Source organism: Lithobates pipiens, unplaced genomic scaffold (genome assembly GCF_037356315.1).
Source record: "Lithobates pipiens isolate NorthernLeopardFrog02 unplaced genomic scaffold, aLitPip1_a1.2 Scaffold_18, whole genome shotgun sequence".
NCBI lineage: Eukaryota > Metazoa > Chordata > Amphibia > Anura > Ranidae > Lithobates > Lithobates pipiens.
The window spans coordinates 36,348,444-36,367,968 of NW_027507758.1; the positions used below are offsets into that span (position 1 = coordinate 36,348,444).

General features: G+C 42.0%; 1 protein-coding gene across 31 annotated transcripts in view; it reads left to right on the top strand.

The window, feature by feature from the left end:
• NRXN1 (neurexin 1) overlaps positions 1-19,525 on the top strand; it is a 1,923,519-nt gene that overhangs the window by 902,996 nt on the left and 1,000,998 nt on the right. The window lies entirely within an intron of this gene.

The window sequence follows — 19,525 nt, forward strand, 5'->3', positions numbered from 1 at the left end:
TCTTCAGCGAGGGAGACACAGACACATGATACTACAGGACAGCTGGACACTCTTTCCCCCAACTTCCACTGTGTACCTTCTAGTTATCTCTCAAGACCATAGAAAAACGTCAAGACTTAGGAAAAATAGGCCCCTCAGTTTAAGCTATAGCTGGAACCTTGATGACCTTCATGCAGCTTTTCCAGCAGCTGGGGGAGCAGAGGTCCTGAGACAGGGACCAGTCTGGTACCAGAACACCCAGATCCTTCTCCGCCATTGACTCCCACACCTGTTCTCCACCTAGAATATATAATTCATGCATATTTAGGTCCCCTTATCCTTTGTTACTGCATAACAGTTGCCCTTAAACATGAATACTGAATACTGTAAACCAACATATGCAATTTTAAGTTCAGCCGAGGAGAAAGAGAAAAGTCATTTCAAGGTAAAATGAAATATACACATGGCTGAAATGGCCTGTAGTTTCCAGTAAATGTATCAACGTAGCAGAATAAAGAGCCAATTTCAGCCTGCGACTTCTATTTCATCAAGTAATATTGTTCAATTCCCTTGTGACTTGTTTTTTGCGTTTAACTCCTGGACAAGCCTAATCTTAAAGGTGGTAGGTCACCAACCAAAACCGTGTCTGTCACAGTTCATTTTTGGAATGTACGGCAGAGCAGGCGCTGATACACTGGGCCATTACGTAAATAAATAAAAACACAAGCAGAAAAATATAATAGAAACCAAAGCAGATTTTTTGATTATTCTCCATGCTGTGACAATTTCGACTGTGCAAAATACAGTGCGGCGGCCAATGTTATGCTCTGCTTCTTTTTTTTGTTTTCTTTTTGTGTGTATTGGATTCTGATTTTTGATGTATGGAGATTGTTCTGCTGCTGGTCTCAGTAAAGCTGGCGGAGGGCTTAACCAAACTGTCAGCTAAATTACAAAATCATTCAATTAGGTATGCAATGTGTACCCCCCTGTGGCAAAATACAGCTACTGCATATGGTCAGAAGGGAGATAAGTGGGGAAGAAAAACTGCTTGCATATTGCCATCATTTAAACAGGAGCAGACAGCATATGCTGATTTGCAAATAAACACGAGACATGCATTTCTATAGTGCGGTTGACACAACACTTCTTTAAACTCATTTCTGCTTATTCTGTTTTTTTTTGTCTTTTTCAAATTTAATTTACAGATTTTCAACCGTGTTTCAGATGTTGATAGATCATCAAAAATCTAACGCTTTTTAAAGGGATTTTTTCTGTGCTCTGCATTGTCTACTGCTGTTGTGCATTTAGGGGACAAGGTACCACTGAGGACTCAATGGTTCAGCAGAACATTACCTCACTGGCACTTCTATACCTCCCAACTTTTTGGGATGGGAATGAGGGAATGAGGGACACCTACTAGGAAAAGTATGCAGGCATAGGACACGCCCCCTTCCACACCCCCTATAAGGTGAATTATATATATAAATTAAAAATAAATAAATTATATATACACTATACAGTAATATATATATATATGTGTGTGTATATATATATATATATATATATATATACAGCTAAATTAAAAATAAATAAATTATATGTACATTATACAGTAATATATATATAATTTATGTATTTTTAATTTAGCTATATATATATATATATATATATATATATATATATATATATATATATATATATATAGCTAAATTAAAAATACATCAATTATATATACACTATACAGTAATATACATTTTATAAACATAGATATATCTATATATAGATATATCCATATATAAATATATCTAAATATTGATATAGATAAATAGATTTTAATTTTTTTATACTATTTTGGGACAGTTTCCTCTGATAATACAAAAAAAATCAGGAGTTATCCATTAACATTTACCACCAAATGCAAGCCAAATTTGTCCTGCAAAAAACATATATAACACATGTCAAAGCTACAAAATTGTGTTCAGGCATTAGCATTTGTTTTACTCTGGTCATGAAGAGGTTAAAGTGGTTCTAAAGCCTCAAGGTTTTTGCACCATAATGCATTCTATGTCACAGACTCTCCCCTCACTTCCCCTTATACTTACCTGAGCCCCCACCATGATCCAGTGCTGTGCATGAGAGCTGCTTCTCTCCTAGCTTTGTCTCTCCTCCCTCAGCAGATGGATATCAGTGGGAGCCATTGGCTTATGTCAATCAACTTCAATGACAAGGGAGCCGGGGGAGGGCAGGGCTGAGTCCCGCTGTATGCTAATATGCCCAGTGTATTGCTTCACACTGAACTGACTCTGGAGACCACTAGCGATAAGCATAAGAGGTATTACTCTGCGGTCAAAGCAGCCATTATTACTGTGGTCAGTTTACATGGGGGGGGGGGGGGGGGGGGGGACAGGAACAAGCAGGGTCAACCAGGTTTTTAGAGCATAGAGAGGGACAAATGACACAGTACAAACACAATGGTGTATATCCTATTTTAAAGGATCATTATTTTTTTTTTTTTTTTTTTAGGGTTACACTCACTTTAACCACTTGCGACCAGCCGCCACAGTTTTACTGCATCAGAATGGCACGGCTGGACGAAACTACGTTTTGTTACGTCGCTTCACCCTGTGGCCACTAGGGGCGCACTGCTCGCCCCCGGAGCCGATGCGTGCACCAGCGGTCACGATCACCGCCGGGCACATGCGATCGCTGCTGTCACACGAAGAACTGGGATCTGGGTGTGTAAACATACAGTTTCCGGTTCTCTGAGGGGAGAAGAGGCTGATCTTCTGTTCATACAGGGTATAAACAGCGATCTGTCATCTCCCCTACACAGTCCCCTCCCCCCTTCAGTTAGAACACACACTAGGGAACACGATTAACCCCTTGATCGCCCCCTAGTGTTAACCCCATTCCCTGCCAGTGACATTTTTACAGTAATCAATGCATTTTTATAGCACTGATCGCTGTATAAATGCCAATGGCCCCAAAAATGTGCCAAAATGGCAATAAAAATCTCAGATCACCGCTATTACTAGTAAAAAAAAAATATTAAAACAAATGCCATAAAACTATCCCCTATTTTGTTGACGCTATAACTTTTGCGCAAACCAATCCATATGCGCTTATTGAGATTTTTTTAACCAAAAATATGTAGAAGAATACATATCGGCCTAAGCTGAGGAAAGAAATCTTTTTTTATATATTTTTGGGGATATTTATTATAGCAAAAAGTAAAAAATATTGCGTTTTTTTTTTTCAAAATTATCGATATTTTTAGCGCGAAAAATAAAAATCGCAGAGGTGATCAAATACCACCAAAAGAAAGATCTATTTGTGGGGAAAAAAAAGGATGTACATTTTGTTAGGGAGGAATGTTGCAGGACCGCGCTATTGTCAGTTAAAGCGACGCAGTGCGGAATTGCAAAAAATGGCCTGGTCAGGAAGGGGCTAAAATCTTACGGTGCTGAAGCGGTTAAGCTTTGAAAAAAAAAAAAAAACACCTGGAGGCCGATTGGTTCCTTTGCAGAGCTGCACCAAAATTTGCCCTCTAGTTTTAGTAAACCAGTCACCATAGCCAAAAAAAAAAAAAAAAAATGGCTGGCGTTCTGCTTAAATCCTATCATCATCACATTAGGATCAAGGTCTATGAATGTTTTTAATAACGTTTTATAAAGTAAGACCTGAATTGTAATTTTTATTTACTGGACATTTAAGAGACTAGGAACAGGCTAAAATAGAAAATTGATGGTGTTTTCCTCGACACTGTTAAACACTATCATTTTCACCATAGGTAGATGGAGGTCTCAGGTTGCCATGTCAGGTGGCACTCAATGTGTAAAGCACTACCTTTTGCCAAGTAATATTCAATCGTTGTATGGCTTTTTCTTTCTGAATCTCAGTGAAAGACACAAAAGGAACCAGCGTTGCCTTATCAAACCGTGCTGCCCTAGAATTCCAGAGTAACTCGGTTTTATGGAATTCCCGTTGCTCCTTCTGGCTCTAGAAGATGTAATTATACTTTAAGACATGACGAGCCTCTGTCTTCTAGTTCTTGCTGTACAGAAAGTGACATAAGACTTTGCCATGCAGAATCTCTGCAGTGCTTCTGGTACACAATAGAGGAACCCATCAATCAAACTTAGACTGCTCATGTATTCCCACGTAGATCCCAGACACCTAGCCTAACACGCTGTGGCAGCATTTTCCTAAAACACGGTTCAAATAAGCTCTCGGAAGAAACTAATTTTCTTATGCACTTAAAAATTCAGCTAACCTAAATATACGCCAGAAAGAGAAGCAATTAAAATAGTTAGATCGAATGAAAAAAAAACAAAAAACAATAAAGCCAAATAGGAAAGATTTGGAAATTGCAAAAAATGGACTTTATAGGCACACCCATAGAATAAAAAAGATTTGACATTTTAATTGGATAAGATTAAAATTGTGAATTACAAACATGAGAAACACTCTGGGAATTGCAAAAATGGACTTTATAGGCACACGCATAGAATAAAAAAATATTTAAACTTTTAATCGGATAAGATTAAAATCCTGATTTACAAACATAAAATAAAACAACATCATAGTAACATATGACCCCAGGGACTCAAATAGCACCTGTTAGCGGTGTTATTTGAATCCCCGGGGTCATATGTTACTATGATGTTGTTTTCTTTTATGTTTGTAAATCACGATTTTAATCTTATCCAATTAAAATGTCAAATATTTTTTTCGTCTATGTGTGTGCTTATAAAGTCCATTTTTGCAATTCCCAGAGCTTTTCTCATTAATACCGGGACGTTGGCATATTGTTACTAGTGTAGCACTGACTCCCGAAGGAGCGGCTGGTTTTAATGGGCTTACCGTTACCTTCTCTCGCTCGCTCCTCGTGTCTAGGGGTTTCCCGTGGTAGATGGCCCATAAACTTTAGAGACTGATGACAGATCCGCTTAAAGGGATTTTTATTTGCTAAAACGTAGTTAACAACAGTCTCTCAGTATAGGATCAGAGGGTTAGGTGAAAAGTTCAGGTACTCTTAGTGTCAAAGTCAATAATAAAGAACTTTCTTACTTTGAATAAATCCAGAGAATAGCCATTCACATCTGGATGTTCACTCTAGTTGGATAGTCCCTCTCTCACAAGGCCTAGCAGCCAACAGGGTGTTTGAGTCAAGAACAAGTCTCTGCCACAGACTTTGTTGTAGAACATGAACAAGGAAACTAGAAACTTGTAGAACCCTCCATGGCACCAGTATCTTGCAGCCGGTCCGGCGATACTGCACGAGATTGGATTCACTTAGGTCCTTCAGCTTTACCAGGCTCTTGCTAAGAAGCCAACCCTTGCATGGCCTTCTTCTGAAGAGTCCTCCCCTGGATAACTACGAAGTTGCTGGGCCTCTCCACAACTTGAGATGGCATCGGACCACTTCCGAATCCCTTCCTTAGTTTCCTCGCCTCAGGATAGCCAGCCCTGAGACGTAAAGTCGGGTGGATCCGCACCCCAGGCCATAGGCATCCTGGGGGCTGGTCAGGAGGACCAGGACCATGGAGTCAGAACATACTTCTGGACCGGAACCCCCGAACCACGTGACATCCGCATCTTAAGTACCCTCTCCCAGAAAGCACACTCCCACTTGGCTGGCTCTGAGAGAAAGTAAACTTAAAGCACCCAACCAGACTGTGTTTCTATGCCTGACAAAAGAGACAGCTCCCCCTATGGCCAGGCCGAACACCCTATAGTCCAGTCAGACTGATGCTGAGGTCAAAATTTTGAATAATTATACCCAAACCCGACTGCAGTTCGGGTGTAACATTAAATTTCCAAAACACATAGTGTGTGCTCTTCAGGAGCCGGCGCTACACTAGTATTGTTACTATTGTTATCCACAGTGTGAGGATACATGTTAAATTACATATTTTTTTCAAATACAGCCAAATAATATCTCTGCAATGTGTTAAACCCAGCGCTGTCTTATATAATATAGTGCCCTATAAGGGTGATCAGATTATACAAAGTCTCAAACTCACTCCATGCAAATTTAGCTGAAATTCGAAACAATAATAATAAAATCATATATCAATTCATAAGGTTCATTAGTATTCTTACTGTTTTAAAGTGTATTGTACTTATTGTACTATATAAATCCTCTATAATAATAATAATTATTATACAGGATTTACATAGCGCCAACAGTTTAAGCAGCACTTTACAATATAAAAGGGAGACAATACAGTTACAATACAATACAAGAGGATTAAGAGGGCCCTGCTCAGAAGAGCTTACAATCTAATAGGGTGGGGCAGGTGGCACAAAAGGTCATAGCTGTGGGGGTGAGCTTATGGATGTGGTAAAAGATTGGTTGGAGGCATGATAGGCTTCCCTGAAGAGACGAGTTTTCATTAATTGCCTGAAAACAGCTAGATTAGGAGATAGCCAGACAGGTATGGCTTAAAGCATGGCTGCAGCAGAATGGGAAAAGCTGAGAGGTGGAGCAGGTCAGGAAGGAGGAAGCTCCAACTTACACTAGATTGGGAAGGACAATTTTTGCAAGGAACCTATCTGTCAGCATTGTCACTGCTGATTCAAAAGCCCATAGTCTCTCAATCAGCCCCTAGCCACACATAGCCCTGCCTACTGCTTTCTGGCTGGGCAGCACTGCCTCCTTCTCTGGAACTCTACCACTGTGAGCTGCAGTGTCTGGGAGGGAGGGTGTGTGAGATACAAAACAAAGGAGGATGTGGCTCAGCCAGGGAAGGTAAAGGAACTTTTTTGTTTACGTTATGAGGCTTGTGCACCATATAGTAACTGGATTTGGTATTTGTTTAGACCACGGGTGTCCAAACACTCAAAACAAAGGGCCAGTTTACTGCTCTTCAGACTCTGAGGGGGCCAATAGAAAATGCCCTGGTGTCAATGGGAGTCAGCAATACCCCATCTTTTGACATTAGTGGAAAAAATGATGCCCCATTGTTGGTACCAGGGGAGGGAATAGTGCCCCATCATTGGTGTCAGTGGGAGGAATAGTGCCCCATCCTTTGCATCAGTGGAAAGAATAATGCCACATCGTTGGTGTTATTGGAAGGGATAATGCCCCATAATTGGCATTGGTGGAAGTAATAGTGCCCCATCATTGGCGCCAGTGGAAGGAATAGTGCCCCTTCATTGGTGTGAGTGGGAGGAATAGTGCTCCATCATTGGTGTCAGTGGTGTCAGTGGGAGGAATAGTGCTCAAACATTGGCGTCAGATAAAGGAATAGTGCCCCATCATCCCATAATTGGTGTCAGTGGAAGGATAAGTGCCCCTTCATTGGCGTCAGTGGAAAGAATAGTACCCCGCCATTGGCGTCAGTGGAAGGATAAGTGCCCCCTCATTGGCGTCAGTGGAAAGAATAGTACCCCGCCATTGGCGTCAGTGGAAGGATAAGTGCCCCCTCATTGGTGTCAGTGGGAGGAATAGTGCCCCATCATTGGTGTCAGTGGGAAGAATAGTGCTCCATTATTGGTGTCAGTGGGAAGAATAGGGCCCTATTATTGGTGACAGTGGGAGGCATAATGCCCCATCACTGGTGTCATGGGAAGAAAAGTGTCATGTATTAGTGGGAGGAATAATGCCCCAAGGGCCAAATAAAAGTAAGGAAAGGGCCGCATCCAGCTCCCGGGCTTCAGTTTGGAGACCACTGGTTTTGACCAATCTTTCTCAACCAGAGCTCCACAGAACCCTATGGTTCCTATCCAGGTTTTCAGGGGCTCCTTGAGCCATGAGTAACTTCTGCCTCTCAGATAAGCTACCACTGACATCCATGATCTTTTCTACTATCTGTAAGGAATATTCTTCCCATTGACCACCAATGTACTAAGGTCTTTCTCTAACTGACTATCAGTGTAAGGGTGATCTTGACTGACGGTCAAAAGTTAGGGATCAGTATATTTTTCACAGTCTGCATTTCTTTTTTGGCCGTTGTTAATATTTGTTCAATTTTAATATGATTACCAAAATAGAATTGCCGTACAGAACAGCCGTGGGTGTCAAATATGCTAAGTACAGCAAATTTCTTATTATTTTATTTATTCTTAGATCTACGACATACTGCTTACACTAATATTTTGTAAGCTGTTGATGGAATAATTATCAGCAGGAGTTCCCCGAGACCTGAAAGTTATTTCAAGGTTTCTTCCATGTTAAAAAAAGGTTGAGAAAGGCTGGACTTTTTCCGTCGGCTTTTCCGACGCACAATGTTTGAGAGCTGGATCTAAAATTTTCCAACAACAAAATCCGATCGCATAAACTCCGATCGTGTGTAGACAATTCCGACAGACAAAGTGCCACGCATGCTCATAATAAACTAAGAGACGAAAGCTATTGGCTACTGGCCCGTTTATAGTCCCGACGTACGTGTTTGACGTCACCTCGTTCAGAACGATCGGATTTTCCGGCAACTTTGTGCGACCGTGTGTATGCAAGACGAGTTTCGGCCAAAATCCGTCAGAAAAAAATCCGACGGATTTTGTGGTCGGAATGTCCGACCGCGTGTATGGGGTATAAGATATATAGTTGCAAATTATGTTGGTAACTCATTTTATCTAAAGGTTTCTGTCTCTGCGGATCAATCAGTATCACTGCAATCAAGAGTTATTATCAGCAACGCCATGCGATTTTAAACATCCCAAACCTTTATTTGCATTGTGAGCTGTGATTTATAGAACTCAGAGGATATACCATCCAAGCACAATCTGTCCCCAGCCCATAGAGCACACCAGGACGTTATGTAACTTCCCAAAGGTCAGCAAAATGAAGTTGGAAGGTCAATGATGCTTCACAGTCAGCGATAGAGTGTTAACCATCTGTACCATTTGTATGCATTAGAAAAGAAATAGAACAATATAATGGGTTATTTTAGAAGTGTTTAAAACAAAAGTATAATGAATAGTGGATAGAATGTAATTACTCTTAAATAGAACCGTCAGCAGGGTCATTACTGCTTAATTGAGTATAATATGTAAAATAAGGGAACGTAAAGCTAATTAAAATGAGGTGCAACAAGATATTTTTAACTTCTGATGTTGAGCTGCTTCCTTGGTGGGAATATAACTACAGTATCTCCCAAAAGTGAGTACACCCCTCACATTTTTGTAAATATTTTATTATATCTTTTCATGTGACAACACTGAAGAAATGACACTTTGCTACAATGTAAAGTAGTGAGTGTACAGCTTGTATAACAGTGTACATTTTGTGTCCCCTCAAAATAACTCAACACACAGCCATTAAAAACCTCTGGCAACAAAAGTGAATACAGCCCTAAGTAAACATTTCCAAATTGAGCCATGGTACCCATGCAATTCAAGTGCATCATAGCCAGTGCAGAGACAGGGTCATCCAGTGCCCAGGGTGAAGATGGGAAACTGCACAGCACCCCCCCCCCACAAGTACAGAGCTCCCCCCCACCTCCTTCTCTCCCCTGATACAGAACTCTCCCCCCCAGTATAAAGCCCTCCCCCAGTAAAGAGATCTGAGCCCACCATAACCACCAGCAGCACAGAGCTTTCCCCTACCCCCTTCTCTCGCCCTCAGCACTCTTCCCCCCTCCCCCCCAGTATAGAGTTTCCCCACCCACCCCCAGTAAAGAGCTCCATGCCCCCCCCCCCTAATACAGAGCTTTCTGCCCCCCATCACCACCAGCAGCACATAGCTGTTCCACCCACCTCACCTCCTGGTACTTACCCAGTTCTTGGTGCAGGAGGAGCACTTGCAAGGAGGCTGTATTGTCATGTTGGGAGCGGTCTGGATGAGAAGAGGCACCCCTTTCTCTTGCAGTTACAGAGGCCAACAAATGAATCCAGCTTTTGCAAATGACACTGAGGACAGGACTAGAGCTGGAAGTAGCAGTACCAGGTACCACCACAAAAAGGATGGAAAAAAGCCACGCTGACAGGAGTGGCACTGCAGTCATTACTGTCAGTAGGTAGAGGAGAAAAGAGTTGCTGGAGCTCCCAGAGGACCCCTGCCTCTATATAGAGAGACTGCACCTGGGGCAAGTGCCCCTTCTGCCCCCATCCCAGCCCTGACCATAGCAGTAGAGTTGGCTGCTAGCTCTGCAGTTTCATTTTGCTCCTTTTGCAGTTTTTCTCCACATTGAAAGTCATCATGACCCCCTAAGCGGGATCTATTTCAGGTTGGTATGGTCAGTACAATTGCTAGAGGAAAGAGACATGTTAAAAAAAAAAGCAGGAAAATTATTCCAAAGGATCAGGAGGCCAGACTGTGGCAAGTAGAAATAGCAAATGCCCCAGCATCGGGTTGTAGGGGGGGATTATGGTGTGGGGTTGTTTTTCAGGGGTTGGGCTTGGCCCCCTTAGTTCCAGTGAAGGGAACTCTTAAGCCATCAGCAAACCAAGACAATTTGGACAATTTCATGCTCCCACTTTGAGGGAACAGTTTGAGGATGGCCCCTTCCTGTTCCAACATGACCTCACACCAGTGCATGAAGCAAGGTCCATAAAGACATGGATGAGCGAGTTTGGATTGGCCTCAACCAGATAAAACACCTTTGAATGAATTAGAGCAGAGACTACGAGCCAGGCCTTCTCATCCAAATCAGTGCCATAGACACACTCCTAAACCTTGTGGCCAGCCTTCCCAGACCTATATATATAGAAACTTGAGAGAGGATTGCTGCACAAGAAAAATGTATTTGCGAAGAAAAAGGTACAGCAAAGACCAGGTACAGACGGTAATGTTTTGGGCTCACATGGATAACACCCTTCTTTGCAACCATATACCGTAAATGGTTGTGAAGAAGGGCACTATCCATGTGAGCCCAAAACGTTACTGTCTGTACCTGGTCTTTGATGTAACTTTTTCTTCGCAAATAATTTTAATGATAAAACTTCACTTCCGCCCATAGCTCTTAAAGCGGAGGTTCACACAAAAATTGAACCTCCGCTTTTCGAGAACTCTGCCCCCTCCGGTGTCACATTTGGTACCTTTCAGGGGGGAGGGGGGTGCAAATACCTGTCTAAGACATGGGAGTCTATGCCTCTTCCTGTCCCGACACGCTGTCTGCCGGGACACACACGGGTCCCAGAGACAGCACGGACCATTCGGATTGCGCTGCGTGACTCACGCATGCGCAGTAGGGAACCGGGAAGTGAAGCCGCAAGGCTTCATTTCCTGATTCTCTTACCGAAGATGGCGGTGGCAGCATCCGAGGACCGAGGGACAGTTCAGCCTTGGGTGCCAACATCGCTGGGCCCTGGGACAGGTGAGTGTCCTTATTTTAAAAGTCAGCAGCTGCAGTATTTATAGCTGCTGACTTTAAAAAAAAAAATTGCGGTACTCCCGCTTTAAAGGGCCGAAGGGCTTTTTTTACATTTTTTTTATTGCATTTTAGTGTAAATATGAGATCTGAGGTATTTTTGACCCCAGATCTCATATTTAAGAGGTCCTGCCATGCTTTTTTTTCTATTACAAGGGATGTTTACATTCCTTGTAATAGGAATAAAAGTGACACAATTCATGTTTTTTTTTTTAAGCAGTGTAAAAATAAAAAAACCTAAAATAAATACGATTTTTTTTTTTAAACATGCCCCGTCCCGATGAGCTCACGTGCAGAAGCGAACATATACATGAGTAGCGCCCGCAAATTAAAACTGTGTTCAAACCACACATGTGAGGTATCCCCACAATCGGTAGAGCGAGAGCAATAATTCTAGCCCTAGACCTCCACTGTAATTCAAAACATGCATTCTGTAGAATTATTTAAACGTCGCCCATGGAGATTTTTAAGGGTAAAAGTTTGTCGCCATTCCACGAGCAGGCGCAATTTCGAAGCGTGACGTGTTGGGTATCAATTTAACATTATTTTTCACAATATAGAAAAAAAAAAATTAGGCTAACTTTACTGTTATCTTATTTTATAATTAAAAAAAGTGTATTTTTTTTTTTCAAAAAAAGTGCACTTGTAAGATGAAGTGTGACAGAAAGTATTACAACGACCGCCATTTTATTCTATAGGGTTTTAGAAAAAAAAGTATAATGTTTGGGGGTTCTAAGTAATTTTCTAGCAAAAAAAAAACAGTTTTTAACTTGTAAACAACACATCTAAAAAAGAGGCCCAGTCCTTAAGTGGTCAAGTGGCTCCTCTGGGGGTAGCGCTACACGTGTATTTAGCGGTTTGCCTGAAGTTCAACCGCGGTGCATATTTATCAAATGTGGCTGCCCCAAACTGTACATACAGAATTTTTTTTTTATAACAACCCTTGCTAAGATTTTTTTCCATGAGACTGATGACTTTTACATATACTTAAAAATTAAAAAAAACAAAAAAAAAAAACTATAGTTTCCCTTTAATCCATTGTAACTTTTACAAGAGGGCTTTTGCATTGTATTTGCTTCTCGCTCCTTTTATTACTCACTAAATCTGGCTTTATAAGAGCGTTAAAACCTACAATTTATGGAAGCAACAACATGCACTTTTATTTTGTTTTTTAGCCTGCCGCCATAAAGTAAGGATGATTTATTTTGGCATTATGATCTTTCCCTGATTATACATAAAACAAAAAACATCAGTCTAATCTCAGGGTTGGCTTCTTTTTTTATTTTTTATTTTTTTTACGGAATGCAGCAGATGGAATGACAGATGTCACATCAATATAATTTGGCTCACACTCTCATTTCCATTGTTGAGCACAACGGGAGCCTATCTTTAGGTTAAGGCTCTCACAGGTATACACTATATAGAGTAGGTCTAAATGTCTCTTTTTTTTTTTTTTTTATATTCTTAATTTTTTAATTTTTTTAACTATATACTGTTTGCCTTGGGCCACAATTTGCAGGGGGTGTATGCACGCACAGCAGTATCCTAGACACACACATGATAATTTTAGTTAAAAAAAAGAAGAAAAAAAAAGAAAGAATAAAAGAAAATGATTTATTTCACTCTTCCATAATCCTTCCTCATCTAATAGTCCATTAGGCTTTTCCATTTGTAATCCATTTTATGTCTGTGTTTTTAAGCGGCAGTTGTTTCCTTGTGCATTGTCTGCTGTCTTTCCTAGTGTAATGTTTGTAAAAGCTTTTAGAGCCTGATTTGTGTATTTAATGTTTTGGGTTGCCCATCCTGTTGGACGTATGTTATTAGCGGTGCAGATACCATTGTAGGATCTTTTCCTGTAGGTTTGTGTGTATCATGTGGATAGCTTTTGCAGATTCACACCCTCATTTATTGATTTCATAATTTATTTGTTATAAAAAAAAAAATGCTCCATTTTAGAGCGCATTTCATCGTGATAAGGTTTTAGAGATTATTCATTAAAGCTCTTCTACCAGAAGCAACCGTAGGCACATTCGGTTGTTTGCCTAAAAAGCAGCTCAAAAACAGACTTTATAAATGTTCCTCAATATTGGAGGAGTTTTATATAATGGGATATATAATATTGCAAGTAAATATATTGCAATCACCCATTTGTACAGCTTTAAAGCATATTTCTACCTATTACACATAATTTATAATTGGTACATGTCCCTATTCACGTGGCATAATAAAAAAAAAAATATGCATCTTTAGTTGCTCTATTCTTTTTCATTATCAGCTGTAACTTCCATTGAACACCGTCTGTCCTAGCAAAGGGTTAAAGGCAGGGGTGGCCCGTCCCCTATCCACTGCCGACACCCTCCCTATCAATGCGCCCGACCCCTTTCAGGACATCGGGCGCATGAATTCCTATTGTAGGGATGGGCGGAGGGTTGTTTTTTTAAGCACCGATTAGAGCCTGAGGCTCTTAGCCCACGTAAACATGGTCGGACATTCTGACAACCAAATCCGTTGGATTTTGTCCGACGGATTTTGTCCGAAGCTTGTGTTGCATACACACGGTCGGACAAAGTTGTCGGAAAATCTGATCGTTCAGAACGTGATGACGTAATTTCGTTACGATGGGACTACGTTCAGGCTAGTAGCCAATAGCTTTGGTCAAGGAATTTGATCTGAGCATGCGCGGCACTTTGTCCGATCGGAATTCTCTACACGCAATCGGACAAAGTCCGATCGGATCACGTTGTCGGAAAATTTTATAGCCCAGCTGGAAAACTTGGTCTGTTGGTTACTCAGACGGAAACAGCCCACACACGGTCGGATTATCCGACAACACAGTCCTATTGGACGTTGTCCATCGGAATATCCGACCGTGTGTACAAGGGCTAACAGGCATCAAAATAGAGTGGGCTATGGACACAGAGCATTGTGTCTGGAGCCCAACCAGCATGAAAAAGAAGAAATGTAACAGCGTTCTCTGCAGGGACAACTCAATCCATACACCAGGTCCACTCACAGGTGCCGAGGCTCAATGTGTCCCAACACACCCCAATGCAACAGTAGTAAGAAGAGCCGGCAACACTGTACTGGAGCCCACCCAGGTTTGTTGCAACAGCAAATTAATATTCGCTGTTGCAACACTGGTCCTCCTCCCGGCCAATCAGGAAGCAGGTCTGAAACTTGTCACCCGATTGGCTGAAAGGACAGGGGATCCTATTGGATGCCTGGGAGGAGGGGAGGAGACGCATGGTGGAAGTGAGGAGGAGAAGACACATTAGCCGCTGCCCGATGCCCGCCACAGCCTGATGTCCGCCGATACCCTGGTCCCCGCTGCTGCCCAATGTGCCCACCAATGCCTGATCCCTGATGTGCCCACCACTGCCTGATCCCCACTGATGACTAATATGCCAGCAGCCTAGATGAGGGTAAGTACCGGTGGACCAGCAGACAGAAAGGGGGGTGCCGTGGGGGGGTTGTTTGCCGCCCCCCAAACAAAACACCACCAGCTGCCACTAGTTAAAGGTGTAGGCGCTGGGCTTCTTACATTGTATGTTAATGGGGACAGACTTGAGGCAGGCTCACTCTAAAGCGTAGCACACATGGGCCGAATTTGGGCTGCATTGGCCGGTTCAATAGAAACTGGCTGACATTTGGTCCCTGTGTATGGCATCTGGTTGGCAGGCTTCTGTCGAAGGCTTATGACCAAAAAAGGTCAGTTGATCAGCGCTCTCGGACAATATGGTGCATGTTTTTCATACCACTGGGACGTCTGAATTCTATCCTGTTCAACAAATGTGACAACTTCTGCTAGTTTCGTTAAAGTTCAACTTAGACATCCAATAACATACTCTACATTACCATGGAGTGCATGTGCTATCTTGAAAACCATATTATTGAAAAACAAGTCCCAGCTGTTTCAGATGAATATTACGCACTTCTAAATAGAGTTTTACTGCTTCTTCTAACACAGCTACAGGTTGTTTTGTATCTGCTGATTGAAGCAAATGGAATTTTGAAAAAGAATAGAATCTCATAAGATGCCCTATGTTGCAATTGGTATTCCATATATGCAAGCATACCAAATAACATTTGGTGAGAACTGTACTATAGTTGAAGATAAATATGTTGCTTTTATATTGAAAGAACAGCCACATCGTCGGTGAAGTGTATTACATTTTCTTGGCGGTCAGGCCAAGGTTAAGCTTAAATGGGTTGACATTTGAAAAAGTTGGGAAATATTGTTCACTAAAATATCCAAGCTTTTGAGGCTACCATGAAACCATGGCTTAAAAAAGTAAAATTTCTAAAGGTAATCATTAAAAACTAGAAAACTGTCACATTGTTAATACCAGTCTTTATGGACCTCATTTATTCAAAGGGGTTGATTTACTAAAACTGGAGAGTGCAAAATCTGATGCAGCTGTACATGGTAGCCAATCAGCTTCTAACTTCAGCTTGTTCACTTAAGCTTCTCAAAAAAAAAAAAAAAAAAAAAAAAATGGAAGCTGATTGGTTTCTATGCAGAGCTTCACCAGATTTTGCACTCTCCAGTTTTAGTAAATCAACCCCAGTGTGGCCACTTGCATAACTGTAGTTGCCTGAACTGTAAAATATTATTTAGTAGTAATACATAACTTAGGCCAAAATTAAAAGGATAATAGTGGTGCTTCTATGGCAACCCAACTGATTACCACACAGGGCAGTGTGGATCCAATTCTGGACCTGGGGTCTCGTAATCATTGCTCTACAGCTCTGTGACGTACATTATAAAGCCATGATTTGGAAGACCGCACCCTTTTTTCACAACTGAGATGTAAGCCTACTGCACTGAGGAGGTACATCCTCGTTCGTTCTGGACGCATACGGAAATGTCCCCAATGCTAAATTAAACTCTGCCTTTAATAAATGTCCTTTAAACAGGCTTCCCCAACGGGGGATATCCCCAATACGGATACTATTGGCCGGGAACAGAGAATGAATATCCCAAATGCAGAAAGTAACCATGACATGAAATCATTAACAGCACCCTGTTTGTAAACTATTCAGTTTATCGATCAACTTGTGTACAACCAGCCTGTTGGGTTTTTCCTGAACAATTAGAGCCACCAGCTATATATCATTGTGTTCTGTTGGCAGGGAAGGCACCCCACCAGCAGAACAAATTATCGCTGCGGGAGGATTTCCCCTATCAACACTGAATGGGATATCAAGTAATTAAAAATGTTTCCACCAATGGTGGAAGGAGAGAAAACTGCATAATCTATTTCCTGCCTTAAGCCTAGTCCACCCCACAAGTTTTTTTTTTTTTTTTTCGTTCAAACCAGCGTGGTTGAATGAAACCCTGCAATGGACAGCTCAGGTCAGAGCCACTTTACTAACAATCCGATGTTAGTATAGCGACCCCCCCCCCCTTGCTGTGCTATTGTGTTCTGACAGGGAGATGGTCTCCCGATTGGCTGAGTCATTGTGTACATTGCAAGGTTCATAAAGACATGGATGAGTGAGTTTGGGGTGGAGGAACTTGGTTGGCCTGCACTAATCTCCTAATCTTAATTTAATCTAATGCATCCTCATCTCAACCCGATAGAACCACTTTGGGATGAATTAGAGTAGAGACCCTAATGGTGCCTGACCTCACAAATGTCCTTCCCGAAGAATGGTCAAACATTCCCATAGACACACTCGTAAACCTTGTGGCAGCTTTCCCAGAAGTGCTGAAGCTGTTATAGCTGCAAAAGGTGGGCCAACTCAATATTGAACCCTATGGACTAAGACTGGGATGCCATTAAAGTTCATGTATGTGCAAAGGCAGTTGCCCCAATATTTCGACAATATAGTGTATGACTATTAATATGAGAATACTGTGATGATCAACGGTTTGAAGCACATGTATAATATACAGCACAGTGTTCATGGAGGAGGGGTGGAGTATGTAACATACTGCACAGCATAATACATTGTTCTGTCTCTGTTCTGGAGTAGGTAATATGCAGCACAGTGTATAGAGAAGTAATTCCAACACACTTGGCACACTGCACCATTCACCCCAGCACACTCAGAACATACACCCATCTCATCTCATACCCTTAGAACTCTCTTTAGTAGACCATCAAGTTGACAGTTGTCTGGCAACTAACATATCTTGAAATTTTGGCCAGCAGTCTTTCTTTTACCCCTGAAGAACATACTCAAAGAGGCACTTGGAACTTTTATATTAGAACCAGTATTGCTGCTCAACGACTGCTGTCATGTTGTTACTCCATGTTGAATGTTCAATACTGGTTGTAATACAGACTTGTGAAGTCACCGTCCTTCCAAGTTGAGCCCTGATGAAGGAGGAATGTTGTTGCCCCCGAAATGCATTGGCTGTTTTTATATTACTTTTTCCCCCCAACAGTCAAAATGACCTTAGAATCTTTGCTCTGCTTCTAAGGTTCCTTTCTGTGTTTCTCTTTGCCCCATTCTTTTCCGAGATGAAGCCTCTCTTACTTCCAGCACTTTCTGCCTTTTCCGGCGCTGGAAGGGTCAGTAAGTGGTGAATTTCTACATAGGTCTATAGGTTACAAATTTACATAGTAGGTGATGTTGAAAAAAGACAACAGTCCACCATCAAGTCTCTAAAGTGGTTGTAAACCCCATTCATGAAATATGACCTAGGCACATATATCTGTAGTGCTTACTTATCTCTCTCAAAAGCTCTAAGTGTAGTTTCTTTCTGGTGCTCCATTCCTCTGTTATTAGCATGAGTAAGGCCGCGTACACACGCGGGGACTGTTCGCTCAACTTTGTCTATCAAACAGTTTCAGCGGACAGTCCGCTCAAAATTAGCATGGACGGACTTGCCCACACACGACGAACGAACAGTCCGCTGAAACCGTGCGCGATGACGTGAACGGCACGTACGACGGGACTAGAAAACGACGTCCTATACACTGCAATGCAAGCTTCGGCGTGTAAATCCTTTCTGAGCATGCGCGGAACTTAGTTTGACGAACAAGCCTACACACGAGGGGACTGTTCGCTGAAACAAAGTTTCAGCGGACAGTTTTTCGGAATTTCCGAAAAACTTTGTTCAGCAGACTGTCCGCTGAAACTGTCCGCTGAAAGCCCACACACGAGCGGACTGTCCGCCGAAACACTGTTCAGCGGACAAAGTTGAGCGAACAGTCCCCGCGTGTGTACGTGGCCTTACTTCTGACAAGTTCTCCTATACAGAAGATGACAGCAGCTGAAAATTTGTGTCGGGGAGGGAGCTTAGAGGGAGATTAGCAGAGAGCTGGTCTATTTAGAATACAGCTCTGCATGTTCCTTCGTTCCTCTGCCTATGTGGAGGAGGTGGGGGGGCGTGTACCTTTCCTCCAATCAGCTCACACACAGTGTAAGCACAGAATCCACCCACTACTGAAAGAGGAAGAAAGATTTCTATCATGATCTGCATTTTTAAAAGGGAGTAGAAAGGGGAGGACAGCAGATATGCAAGTAAAACCTATGTAGGAGGATTTGTTTCATCTCTGTGTATCATCTCATAACCCAGAAAGTGAAAGGAAGACCCCTTTCACACTGCAGCACCACAAAAACAGTGCTAAAGTGACTGCTGTTTTTGCAGTGCTTTAGCTGCAGTTTTGAGGCGCTTTTCGAGCACCAGCGGGGCGGATCTTTTAAGATCACGTGACCATAAAAAAAGAAGAAAGACCCCTTAGCCTCGTTTTCAAAGCACTTTTAAGGTGCTTTCGAAGTGCTGCCCATTCATTTCAATGGGCAGGGGCATTTTGGGAGGTGCTATTTATAGTGCTCCCAAGCCGCCCCCAAAGCCGCCTTTTCCTAAAGTCCCACCAGAGCACCACCCACTAATTGCATGGAATGGAAGGCAGTTTTTAGGCGCTTTTTAGAGGCTATTTCTAATGCTAAAACGCCTGGCTCAGTGTGAAAGTGCTCTAAAAGAAAATGTCAAATTTTCCATAATACCCAGAAAAGTAATAGAATAGATATCTTCCAATGGGGACCTGGGGGTCACAAAGTAATGGCAATAATTTGCAGAGCTTTCCTCTGACATCCTGCTTTGGCTATGGAACAGGAAGCGAAGAAAGATATCTACAACGGGACACATAGGTTAAAAAAATAAAAAAATGGAAAGAAACTAAGGAAGAGAAGGTAAATGTCCCCAATAGGACAATGATGGGGAAAAAACAGACAGGAGCTATAACACTTACTTATTCTATTCAAAATGGATGTGT